The 14203-nt window shown below is 41.5% G+C and overlaps 1 protein-coding gene across 1 annotated transcript in view; it reads right to left on the bottom strand.

Moving 5' to 3' along the window:
- LOC122078649 overlaps positions 1–14203 on the bottom strand; it is a 61354-nt gene that overhangs the window by 23967 nt on the left and 23184 nt on the right. The gene's annotated exons all lie outside the window — the stretch shown is intronic.

The raw sequence follows: 14203 nt of genomic DNA, 5'->3' as shown, positions 1-14203 counted from the left end.
GATTCCGGGAGCCCATATATACTGGACCAATATATGTAAGAGGCTTAGAGCACAGATCTAATTGAGCTCAAGATGGCCCGCAAAGGATAAGAGTTTCCCTTCCCAGAGTTGGAGCCTCTTCCTTATGAGATCCAATATAGGAGTACTATAATAGGCAGATAGCCTAGCCGAATTATGATAGGAGTTTCCCTCTCCTTCTCTACCACCAAATCCTTTTTCTCTTTGTCTCTCTGTTCTCTCGATCTCTCTCACCAAACCAAGTATGACTTCTCCCGATTTCATTTCCCATTAATAACTATCCCAACCCCCGATTTTCTCTCCCTTTCTCACATGAACTAGAAAATTTTTTCCTAATTCTCTCTCCCTCGATCTCTCTCTCATGACCTAGTGGAAAATCTCTTAATTTTCTCTCCCACTGTTAACTATCCCAGCTCCCGATTTATCCTTTACACCAAACCCTTTCTCTAATCTCTCTCTATTCTCTTGATCTCTCTTGTATGACAAAGCATTAGTTCTCCCCATTTCCTCTCCAACTAATAACTATCACAACCACTGATTTTCTCTCCCTTTAGGACAAGCTAGCAAAGATTCTCCCGATTTTCTCTTCCACTAATAACTATTCCATGCCCTCATTTTCTCTCCTTCTCTACCCCCAACCCCTTTCTCGAATCTCACTCACTTCTCTCAATCTCTCACACGATCTAGCATGACTTGTCCCAATTTTCTCTCACATTAATAACTATACTAACCCCTGATTTTCTCTCCCTCTCTTGCATGACTTAACAAAATTCTCCCAATTTTCTCTCCAACTAATAACTATCCAATGACCCGATTTTCTCTCTCCTTCGATCTCTTTTGCACAATCTAGCAAAATCTCTCTTGACTTTCTTTCCCACTAATAGTCATCCCAACCCCGATTTCTCTCTCATCTACCCCCAACCCTTTCTCGAATCTCTCTCTATTCTCTTGATCCCTTGCACAATGTTTGATACCAAGTTACAAATAAGGAAGACTAGGGTAACAGATGAGGGAAGAAGAGGGAAGAGAGTAGGAAGAAGGAGAGAAGTTGAAAGAAGGAAAAGGAAATGAGTGCAAAACATTAGGGAGGCTTCTTGCCCTTTCCCATATATATTAAGTTCAAACAACTCTTAGGAATATTACATAGACCTCCCTAAGGGAGGTGAAAGAGAAATAATAGAAAATACATAAAAGGACAACTTAACATAAGATAGTTCCAAAAGTACCCCTATTACATACATTCTAACATAGGAGACCTACTACTTTGGGTTCTTCAATATAGGTAACCACATAATTAGGTCTCTAAAACCTTAGATAGAAGCCTGTACTCTTGATCAACCCATACTTATGATTCCCCAGCTTTTGAGGTTCTGAAGTGAGTCAGAGATGGTCGGTCTCTGAACTACTCCATCCTTCTATCTCAGTTCTGGGATGGTGATCCCAGCTCTGAAATAGAATTCCCCTCATCATACCAAGTCTATTTTAGACTATGATCATCCATAGGAATAAAGTACAAACATGTACCTACCTCCAGGCACAGGCTTATCATGCTATCAATACTCAATTTATAATTACATTACTTAAGCTCTATCCCAGCAGCTGGGTTTTCAACCCTGGACAAGAACATTCTTGAAATGAGGTCTGACACCTATTTACAAGGGATTACAGGGATGGTTGCAGGCCTATGCACTGTCCCAGATGTATGGACAACAACCCACAACACCAACCCATCTCCTATAATTGGGTTTCCAACACAGAAACATGGGATTCCCCGTGTCCAACCCAACACTCAGCTATAGGGGCTGCAGGGACATTTTCCCAATCTGAACACAGCCCTGCAGTGAGGACAGCAAGCATATATTACTTAGAATACTTGCATATTAGACATTAAACCCAATTCAAGTCTTGGGTTACTAACTGCACATCCATAGCTCTCAATTCATCTATAGGGCACATAGGGACAACATGGGACCTGTGCAAATCCCATTTAATACATCAACAGTATACCATCATGCTTAGTTTCAGTTCCTGTGACTGAATTTGCCCGAATTCCAGGCTTACAGTGTAAATTCCCTATCCCTGGGTTACTTACCCACCTATTCAGCCCAATTTTGACTGAAAGAGGCTACAGCGATCATATTAACTTAACTCCAACCCAAATTAACATAGTACATTAAGCTAACATAATTTACACAGTCCCTGTGACTGATTCCCTGCCAAATCCCAGGCATGCAGTCCAAGGTTCCCAGTTCTGGGTGGTGTATTGGGAAACCTTGCTGAAATTATTTTTTGCTTACCCTCTTGTGCAGCAATTAGGAAGTAGGATTTTTACCTTAATTTAGAAGGTACAGCAGTAGGAAAGGTAGCAACAGTAATTCTCCCAACTTGGACAACAGCTTACACTCTTGAGTAGCTTGCTCTATGCTTGGACAACAGCTCCATGTACTTCCTTCAGCTGGCATGTAGCAGCAACATGAGAGGCAGCAGCCAGCGTGTGCAGCAGAGGCAGCAGGGGTAGCATGCAGTGTGCAGTAGCAGATATAGCATCATCACCGGGACAGCAACATTCGCAGCTTGCATGCTACAGTAGGGGCAGCAGCAACAGTAAGGATCAGCTGCATACAGCCCTACATCCACAACCCAAACAACCCCCTTCTTCTCCTCCTCCTCTCTTTCTTCTCCTCTTACCCCAAACGAATTGAGTTTCTGAGAAATGAGAGTAAATGGGTTTATATAATGGCTGGGCATAACCATTAGGGCTTGTTTGGCTGTAAGGGCCCATTTTTAAAACTGAATTAAGCACCAATGCTGGCATGTGGGCCTACTTGATCATCTGCATGTTGGGTGCCACATGACCAGTGTTGGATGCCCTTTCAACTCATATAATTGGCCGAGATATGCCCACAAAGATATGGGACCCACAGCGACATAATGAAGTTTGGGCTGCAGACAAAACCACCAGAAGGTCTCACTGGCTGGCCGGTGGTCTACCGGTGACAATAAAACTGTTCACCCAGTAGTTCCAACTACATGGCCAAAGGTCAGACATGTGTGTGACCTACATTTCACCATTTTGGCCTAATTTCTTCATTGTTTGTCCAGTGCACAAGCAATTGGTATGCCCATTGTGCAACCTTCACTGGCCAACTAAGGCAGCCCAGCTGCCCTTAGTGCCTACTATATGCCGACACCCGAGGCATGCAGATAAATTTTGATACAGGGTATCTCAACTATCCCAGCCCTTGAATTTCTCTCCTTCTCTATCACCAATGCCTTTCTCAAATTTGCCTCTCTTCTCTCGATCTCTCTCGCACGACATAGCATGACTTCTCCCAATTTTCACTCCCATTAATAATTATCGCAACCACCGATTTTCTCTCCTTCTCTCATATGACCTAGAAAAAATTCTCCCGATTTTATCTCCGCTAATAACTATCCCAACACTCAATTTTCTCTCCCTCGATCTCTGTTGCATAACCTAGTAAAGAATCTCCCAATTTTCTCTCCCATTAATAACTAGCCCAACCTTCAATTTCTTTCCTCTACCCCCAAATCTTTCTCGAATCTATCTTTGCACTTAATCTCTCTCACATGACCTAGCATGACCTCTTCCCATTTTCTCTACAACTAATAACTATCCTAGCCCTCGATTTTCTCTCCCTCTCGTATGATCTAGAAAAAACTCCCCCGATTTTCTCTCCCACTAATAACTACCCAGCGCCCGATTTTCTCACCCTTGATCATTCTCGCACGACCTAAAAAAAATTCTCCAATTTTCTCTCCCAATAATAACTATCCCAGACCCCAACTTTCTCTCCTTTATTACCCACGACCCCTTTCTTGAATCACTCCCCTCTCAATCTCTCTTGCACGACCTTGTATGACTCCTCGTGATTTTTGCTCCTATTAATAACTACCTAGCCCCGATTTTCTCTCCATCTAACTCATGCTAGCTAAAATTCTTCTAATTTTCTCTCTCCATCGATCTCTTTTGTACGACCAATAAAAAATTCTCCCGATTTCTCTTCCACTAATAACTATTATAGGCCCTAATTTTCTCTCCTTCTCAACCCCAACACCTTTCTTGAAACACCATCTTCTCTAGATCTCTCTCATACGACCTAGCATGACTTCTCCTGATTTTCTCTCTCTCTCGTACAACTCAGCAAAAATTCTCCCGACTTTTTCTCCCACTAATAACTATCCAAGCACTTAATTTTCTCTCTCCTTTTCTACCCCCAACCACTTTCTCGAATCTCTCTCTTATTACCTAGCATCACTTCACTCGATTTTATCTCTCACTAATAATTGCCCGAGTCTATGATTTTCTTTCTCTCACCCAACCTAACAAAATATCTCTCTATTTTCACTCCCACTAATTTCTATCCCTGTAGCCGATTTTCTCTCTCCCACGATATCTCCTACACGACTTGTAATATTTCTTTAAATTTTCTCTCCCACTAATAATTATTTTAGCCCCCGATTTTCTCACGATGTTCTTTCCTTCTCTACCCCAAACCTCTTTCTCAAATCTCATACCTCTCGATCTCTTGCACGACCTAGCATGACTTCTCCTAATTTTCTCTCTTATTATTAACTATCTCAACCCTCGATTCTCTTGCATGACCTAGTAAAATTCTTTAGATTTTCTCTCCAACTGATAACTATTCTAGGACCCAATTTTCTGTCACTCGATCTCTCTTGCATGACCAAGCAAAAATTCTCCTGATTTTCTCTCCAACTATTAGCTATCACAGCCCCAATTTCTCTCTACTCTACCCCAACCCTTTCTTGAATCTCTCTTTATTCTCTCGATCTCCCGTATGACCTAACATGACTTCTCCACATTTTCTATCCAACTAATACCTATCTCAACCCTTGATTTTCTGTCCTCATCGTATGGCCTAGCCAAAATTTTCCCGATTTTCTCTCCCTCTATCTCTATCACGGACTAAAATAAATTCTCCTATTATCCCTCCCACTAAAAACTATCTTAGTTAGATTTTTCTCCATCTTTATCCCCAACCCTTTTCTTAAATCTCTCTTGCACGACCTAACATTACTTCCCTCGATTTTCTCTCTCCATCAATCTCTCTCGCATGACTAACAAAAAATTCTCCCGATTTTCTCTCCCAGTAATAACTATCCTAAGCCCAAAATTTTACTCTCCTTCCGTACTCCCAACCCCTTTCTCGATTCTCTCTACTCTCAATCTCTCACATAACCCGTCATGACTTCTCCCTATTTTCTCTCTCACTAATAACCATCTCAACCCCCGATTTTCTCTCCCTCTTGCACAACCTAGCAAAAACTATCCCGATTTTCTCTCCCACTAACTATCACAGCTCCCAATTTATTCTCCACCACCCAAAGTTTTCTTGAATCTCTCTGTTCTCTCGATCTTTTTCACACTACCTAGCAAGAATTCTCATTTCCTCTCCAACTAGTAACTGTCCCAACCATTGATTTTCTCTCCCTCTTACATGACCTAGCAAAAATTCTCCTGATTTTCTCTCCAACTAATTACTATCCCAGCACCCGATTTTCTCACCCTAATAACTATCCCAATGCTCGATTTTCTCTCTCCTTCTCTACCACTAACCCCTTTCTCAAATCTCTCTCTTCTCCTGATCTCTCTTATATGACCTAGCATGACTTCTCTCAATTTTATCTCCCACTAATAACTGTCTGAATCCTTGGTTTTCTTTCTCTCAGACGACCTAACAAAATTTCTCTAGATTTTCTCCCCCACTAATATCTATCACAGGAGCTGATTTTCTCTCTCCCTCGATCTCTCTTGTATGACTTGCAAAAATTCTCCCAATTCTCTCTCCTTCTCTACCCCTAACCCCTTTCTCGAATCTCATGGACTTCTCTTGATCAGGAGAGGCCCACTTGGGTCACCCCCAAAAGGTACAGACAAGGTGTCCCAGTGACAGTAATGTCACCGGAAACAACCACCGAAAACAGAATATTTCCACCAGAAATATCAGTGTTGTTTTCGATGGTGGTGACAGAGAGCTCATTAGCCTCTGTGGTTCACCGGAAACAGCCCACCGGAAGTAGGCCCAGTGTTTCTGGTGGCTTGTTTCTTGTGATAGTACAGAACTGTCTAACTTGAGTTGGGACTTTCCAGCTCAGGCCCCATCGTCAAGATTTGTTCAGTGGAGTTTGTAGGCAATGTTCCTAGCATCATTCTAAGCCAACAAAATCCCAATTCCACCAACCATTTGGTAGATACGTCGATTGAAAGATCGAAACCCTAGGTGGTCATTTGACCAATCTTTTTGTCGGAGCTCACCGGGCTTGGTTTGAGCTTGACAACGGCACCGGGGAGGTAGAATACGCATTCCACGACCTCCATATGGTTTGTACACTAAGATTCCATCTAAATATAGCTTAAATTTAGGTCAAAATAAAGAGAGAGTTGTATGGGAGGTTGTACTTACCTCCAGCAGCGATTCCGGCAACTAGGCGGTAGCTGGCACCAAGATAAACCCTTTCCCCCTTCTTTGTCTTCTTCTTCTTCCTCCTCTTTTCTTCCTTCCTCTCTTCTCTTACATTTTGGGCAAAGAAAAAAAATGAGGAAATGAATTCTTCATTTCTAACTTATGAGTTAAAGTGGACCTTAGGGTCCATTCGGTTGGACCCTATCCAGACCGATCTGGTTAATACAACTTTTGGAGCGCAAGAACCATACCACTTAGGTCCGAAATGTGCTCACATCATGGGGAATATGTGGAGGATGATTTGGGATCATCCGAGACTATCCGCAATGTGAGTGGCGGGACCCATGGGCATCGAAACCTTGACAACAACCTATTTGGTTCACAGGAAACAGCTACAGGAAGCAGGTCCAGTGTTTCCTGTGGATAAGACAACTTGACTGTTTGTTGTCCACCCACTGGCCTTGCACTGGTAGTTGCCCTCGGCCGTGCTTAGGGTCTTTTGACAACTCCGGTAGGTGCTAGGATTTATGTGTGAGGAGTCGGGTCACTTACCATTTGGGATCGAAAGGTACGAATCCCCTCCAGTTAGACTGGCACGCAATGCACGAACACTTGGGGTCATCTCTCCCCCTTTGGCAATGGGTGGCCATGAGCCAAAACCCAACTGTGCTTCCGATCTTCGGTCCAAGACCTATCACAACAATTCAAATTAAACTGAGTCAGGGCATAGGTGTAACATTAATAACTATCCCAACCACTAATTTTCTCTCCCTCTCTTGCATGACTTAGCAAAATCTCTCGATTTTCTCTCCAAATAATAACTATCCTAAGACACGATTTTCTCTCTCCCATGATCTCTTTTACCCAACCTTGCAAAAATTCTCCTAATTTTCTTGCCTACTAATAGTTATCCCTGCTCCGATTTCTTTACCCTCTACCCCCAACCTTTTCTCGAATCTCTTCTATCTCTCTTTCTCTCTCTCTTGACTTCTCATTTTTATTCCAACTAATACCTATAACATCCCTCGATTTTCTATCCCTATAGCATGACCTAGCAAAAGTTCTCCCAATTTTCTCTCCTTCGATCTCTTTCACAACCTAAAAAAAGTTATCCCATTTTCTCTCCCACTAATAATTATCCTAGCCCCCGATTTTCTCTGCTTCTTTACTATCGACCCTTTTATCGAATCTATATCGCCTAACCTAGCATGACTTCTCCCGATTTTCTCTCCTACTAATAATTATCCTAGCCCCGGATTTTCTCCCTCTCATATGACCTAGCAAAAATTCTCCTGATTTTCTCTCCATCGATCTCTCTTACACGATCTAGAAAACATTATCACTATTTTCTCTCCCACTAATAACTATCCCAACCTATAATTTTCTCTTTCCTTCTCTACCCCCAACCCCTTTCTCAATTCTATCTCTCTTCTCTTGATCTCTCTCGCATGACCCAACATGACTTCTCTCGATTTTCTCTCCTGCTAATAACCATCTCAGACCCCGATTTCTCTCCCTCTTACACAACCTAGCAAAAATTATCATGATTTTCTATCCCACTAACTATCACAGCTCCCAGTTTATCCTCTACCCGCCAACCCTTTCTTGAATATCTCTCTGTTCTCTCTATCTCTTTCATATGACCTAGTAGGACTTCTCATTTCCTCTGCAACTAGTAACTGTCCCAGCCATTGATTTTCTCTCCCTATTACACAACCTAACAAAATTTTTTCTGATTTTCTCTCCCACTAATTACTATCCCAACACTTGATTTCTCATCCTTGATCTCTCTCGCATGACCGAGAAAAAATTTTCCCAGGCCCAACTTTCACTCTCCTTCTCAACCCCAACACCTTTTTGAATCTCCCTATCTTCTCTTGATCTTTCTCGTACGACCTAGCATAAAGTTTCCTGATTTTTTTCCACTAATAACTTTCCCATCACTCGATTTTCTCTCTCCTTCTCTACCCCCGACCCCTTCTCAAATCTCTCTCTTCTCCTAATCTCTCTCATATGACCAAGCATGACTTCTCTCGATTATATCTCCCACAAATAACTGCCTGAATCCCTAATTATCTTTCTCTCACATGACCGAACAAAATTTCTCTCGATTTTCTATCCCACTAATATCTTTCTCATGAGCCAATTTTCTCTCTCCCTCTATCTCCCTTGTATGACTAGCAAAAATTCTCCCACTTCTCTCTCCTTCTTTACCCCCAACCCCTTTGTCGAATCTCACTCACTTCTCTTGATCTCTCGCACGACCAAGCATTACTTGTCCCGATTTTCTCTCATATTAATAACTATCCCAACCCCCAATTTTCTCTCCCCCTCTTGCATGACTTAGCAAAATTCTTCCGATTTTCTCTCGAAGTAAAAATTATCAAAGGACCTGATTTTCTCTCTCCTTTGATCTCTTTTGCTCTTTTGCCCAACCTAGCAAAAATTCACCTAATTTTCTCTCCCACTAATAGTTATCCATGCTCTGATTTCTCTCTCCTCTACCCCCAACCTTTTCTCAAATCTCTTATATCTCTCGATCTCTCTTGCATGACTTCTCATTTTCTCTCCAACAAATACCTATAAAAGCCCCCCGATTTTCTCTCCCTGTCACATGACCTAGCAAAAGTTCTCTCGATTTTCTCTCCCTCGTTCTCTCTCATGGCCCAAAAAAAAGTTGTCCCATTTTCTCTCCCTCTAATAATTATCCTAGCCCCTAATTTTCTCTCCTTTTTTACTATCGACCCTTTTATTGAATCTCTATTGACTGACCTAACATGACATCTCCCTAATTTCTCTCACCCAAATAATTATCCTAGCCCCGGATTTACTCCCTTATAACCTAGCAAAAACTCTCCTCCTTTTCTCTCTCCATTGATCTCTTTTGCAAGACCTAGAAAACATTCTCCTGATTTTCTTTACCACTAATAACTATCCCAACCCTTCATTTTCTCTTTCCTACTCTACCCCCAATCCCTTTCTCAATTCTATCTCTCTTCTCTCGATCACTCTCGCATGACCCAGCATGACTTCTCTCGAATTTATCTCTCACTAATAACAATCTCAACCCCCAATTTTCTCTCCCTCTTGCACAACCTAGCAAAAATTATCCTGATTTTCTCTCCCACTGGCTATCACAGCTCCTAATTTATCCTCTACACCCCAACCCATTCTTGAATCTCTATCTGTTCTCTCGATCTCTTTCACATGACCTAGCAAGACTTCTTATTTTCTCTCCAACTAGTAACTGCCCCTGCCATTGATTTTCTATCCCTCTTCCACGACCTAGCAAATATTCTCCCGATTTTGTCTCCCATTAATTACTATCCCAGCACCTGATATTCTCACCCTCGATCTCTCTCGGACGACCTAGAAAAAATTCTCCCATTATCTCTCCAAATAGTAACTATCTGAGGCCCAATTTTCTCTCTCCTTCTCTAGCCCAACACCTTTTTTGAATCTCTCTCTCTTCTCTTGATATCTCTCATATGACCTAGCATGACTTCTCCTGATTTTCTCTCCTGCATGACCAAGAAAAAATTCTCCTGATTTTTTTCGACTTATAACTATCCCAACACTTGATTTTCTCTCTCCTTCTTTACCCCGACCGCTTTCTTAAATCTCTCTCTTCCCCCAATCTCTCTCGTAGCATGACTACTCTGGATTTTATGTCACACACAAATAACTACCTGAATCCCTAGTTTCCTTTCTGTCACACGGCCTAACAAAATTTCTCTCGATTTGCTCTCCCACTAATATCTATCCCAGGAGCTGATTATCTCTCCCTCGATCTCTCTTGTATGACTTGCAAAAATTCTCCCAATTCTCTCTCCTTCTCTACCCTGACCCTTTTTCAAATCCCTCTCTTCTCCTAATCTCTCTCATATGACCAAGCTTGACTTCTCTCGATTTTATCGCCTACTAATAACTGCCCGAATCCCTAGTTGTCTTTCTCTCACACGACCTAACAAAATTTCTCTCAATTTTCTGTCCTACTAATATCTATCCCAGGAGCCGATTTTCTCTCTCCCTCGATCTCTTTTGTATGACTAGCAAAAATTCTCTCAATTCTCTCTCCTTCTCTACCCCCCAACCCCTTTGTTGAATCTCACTCACTTCTCCTGATCTCTCACACGACCAAGCATGACTTGTCTCGAATTTCTCTCACATTAATAACTATCCCAACCCCCAATTTTATCTCCCTCTCTTGCATGACTTGGTAAAATTCTCCCGATTTTCTCTCCAAGTAAAAACTATCCGAAGACCCGATTTTCTCTCTCGCTTGATATTTTTTGCCCAACCTAGCAAAAATTCTTCGAATTTTCTCTCCCACTAATAGTTATCCTAGCTCCGATTTCTCTCTCCTCTACTCCCGACCTTTTCTCAAATCTCTTCTATCTCTCGATCTCTCTCACATGACTTCTCCTCATTTTCTCTCCAACTAATACTTATAACAACCCCTGATTTTCTCTCCCTGTTACATGACCTAGCAAAAGTTCTCTTGATTTTCTCTCCCACGATCTCTCTCACAGCCCAAAAAAAAGTTGTCCCATTTTCTCTCCCTCTAATAATTATCCTAGCCCTCGATTTTCTCTCCTTCTTTACTATCGACCCTTTTTATCGAATCTCTATCGACCGACCTAGCAGGACTACTCCCTATTTCTCTCGCCCTAATAATTGTCCTAGCCCAGGATTTTCTCTGTCTCGCATGACCTAGCAAAAATTCCCCTGATTTTCTTACCCCATCGATCTCTCTTGCACGACTTAGAAAACATTCTCCCAATTTTCTCTACCAATAATAACTATCCTAGACCCCAATTTCTCTCCTTTTTTACCCCTAAACCCTTTCTCGAATCTCTCTCCTCCCAATCTCTCTTGCACGACCTAGCATGACTCCTCTCGATTTTCACTCCCATTAATAACTACCTAGCCCCCGATTTTCTCTCCTTCTCACATGTGCAAGCTAAAATTCTATTGATTTTCTCTCTCCATCGATCTCTTTTGCACGACCAATAAAAATTTCTCTCGATTTCTCTCCCACTAATAACTATTGCAGGCCCTAATTTTCTCTCTCCTTCTCAACCCCAACACCTTTTTTGAATATCTATCTTCTCTCGATCTCTCTCATACGACTTAGCATGACTTCTCCTGATTTTCTCTCCCTCTCATACGACTTAGCAAAAATTCTCCCGACTTTTTCTCCCACTAATAATTATCCAAGCACTTGATTTTCTCTCCTTCTCTACCCCCAACCACTTTCCCGAATCTCTCTCTTACTACCTACCATCACTTCTCCCGATTTTATCTCCCGTTAATAACTGCCCAAATCTATGATTTTCTTTCTCTCACACGACCTAACAAAATATCTCTCTATTTTGTCTCCCACTAATTTCTATCCCAGTAGCCAATTTTCTCTCTCCCTCGATATCTCCTACACGACTTGCAATAATTCTTCAAATTTTCTCTCCCACTAATAACTATTTCAGCCCTTGATTTTCTCACGATGTTCTTTCCTTCTCTACCCCTAACCCCTTACTCGAATCTCACTCACTTCTCTCGATCTCTTGCACAACCTAGCATGACTTTTCCCCATTTTCTCTCCCATTAATAACTATCTCAACCCTCGATTCTCTTGCATGACCTAGTAAAATTCTCCAGATTTTCTCTTCAACTGATAACTATCCTAGGACCGGATTTTTTGTCCCTCAATCTCTCTTGCGTGACCAAGCAAAAATTCTCCTGATTTTCTCTCTAACTAGTAGCTATCACAGCCCCAATTTCTCTCTACTCTACCCCCAACCCTTTCTCGAATCTCTCTTTATTCTCTCGATCTCTCGCATGACCTAACATGACTTCTTCACATTTTCATCCAACTAATACCTATCTCAACCATCAATTCTCTCTCCTTATTGTATGACCTAGCAAAAATTCTCCTGATTTTCTCTCCCTCTATCTCTATCACGGCCTAAAAAAAATTCTCCTATTATCCCTCCCACAAATAACTATCCCATCCTAATTTTCTCCATCTTTACCCCCAACCCTTTTCTCGAATCTCTCTTGCACGACCTAGTATTACTTTCGTCGACTTTCTCTCCCCATCGATCTCTTTTGCATTGCCAATAAAAAATTCTCCCGATTTTCTCTCCCATTAATAACTATCCCATGCCCAAATTTTTACTCTCCTTCTGTACTCCCAACCCCTTTCTCGATTCTCTCTACTCTCAATCTCTCTCGCACGACCCATAATGACTTCTCTCAATTTTCTCTCCCACTAATAACCATCTCAGCCCCCGATTTTCTCTCCCTCTTGCACAACCTAGCAAAAATTATCCTGATTTTCTCTCCCACTAACTATTATAGCTCCTAATTTATCCTCTACCCCCCAACCCTTTCTTGAATCTCTCTCTGTTTCTAGATCTCTTTCACATAACCTAGCAAGACTTCTCATTTCCTCTCCAACTAGTAACTATCCCAGCAATTGATATTCTCACCCTCTTACATGACCTAGCAAAAATTCTCCTGATTTTCTCTCCAATTAATTACTATCCCAGCACCCGATTTTCTCACCCTTGATCTCACTTGCACGACCTAGAAAAAATTCTCCCATTATCTCTCCAAATAGTAACTATCCCAGGCTCAATTTTCTCTCTCCTTCTCTACCCAAACACCTTTTTTAAATCTCCCTCTCTTCTCTTGATCTCTCTCATACGACCTAACATGACTTCTTCTAATTTTCTCTCCTACACGTCCTAGCAAAAAATCACCTAATTTTTTTTCCACTAATAACTATCCCAGCACTTGATTTTCTCTCTCCTTCTCTACCACTGACCTCTTTCTCAAATCTCTTTCTTCTCCCGATCTCTCTCATATGACCTAGCATGACTTCTCTTGATTTTATCTCTCGCTAATAACTGCCCGAATCCCTGGTTTTCTTTCTCTTGCATGAATTAACAAAATTTCTCTCAATTTTCTCTCCCACTAATATCTATCTCAGGAGCCGATTTTCTCTCTCCCTTGATCTCTCTTGTATGACTTGAAAAAATTCTATCAATTCTCTCTCCTTCTCTACCACCGACCTCTTTCTCAAATCTCTCTCTTCTCCCGATCTCTCTCATATGACCTAGCATGACTTCTCTTGATTTTATCACTCACTAATAACTGCCCGAATCCCTGGTTTTCTTTCTCTTGCATGACTTAACAAAATTTCTCTCGATTTTCTCTCCCACTAATATCTATCGCAGGAGCCAATTTTCTCTCTCCCTCGATCTCTCTTGTATGACTTGAAAAAATTCTATCAATTCTCTCTCCTTCTCTACCCCCAACCACTTTCTTGAATCTCACTCACTTCTCTTGATCTCTCGCATGATTATGTTTGATTTGTCCTGATTTTCTCTCACATTAATAACTATCCTAACCCCTAATTTTCTCACCCTCTCTTGCATGACTTAGCAAAATTCTCTTGATTTTCTCTCTATGTAATATCCTAGGACCCGATTTCTCTCTCCCTTGGTCTCTTTTGCCCAACCTATTGAAAATTCTCCTGATTTTTTCTCCCACTAATAGTTATCCCAGCTCTAATTTCTTTAAATACCCCCAACCTTTTCTCGAATCTCTTCTATCTCTCGATCTCTCTCGCATAACTTCTCATTTTTTCCCAAACTAATACCTAGAATAGCCCCCAATTTTCTCTCCCTGTCACATGACCTAGAAAAAATTTCTCCCGATTTTCTCTCTTC

This window comes from Macadamia integrifolia, chromosome 5 (assembly GCF_013358625.1).
Source record: "Macadamia integrifolia cultivar HAES 741 chromosome 5, SCU_Mint_v3, whole genome shotgun sequence".
NCBI classification, from domain to species: Eukaryota; Viridiplantae; Streptophyta; class Magnoliopsida; order Proteales; family Proteaceae; genus Macadamia; species Macadamia integrifolia.
Note: the sequence above shows the minus strand (reverse complement) of the source record. Positions and strands in the feature narration are given on the sequence as shown.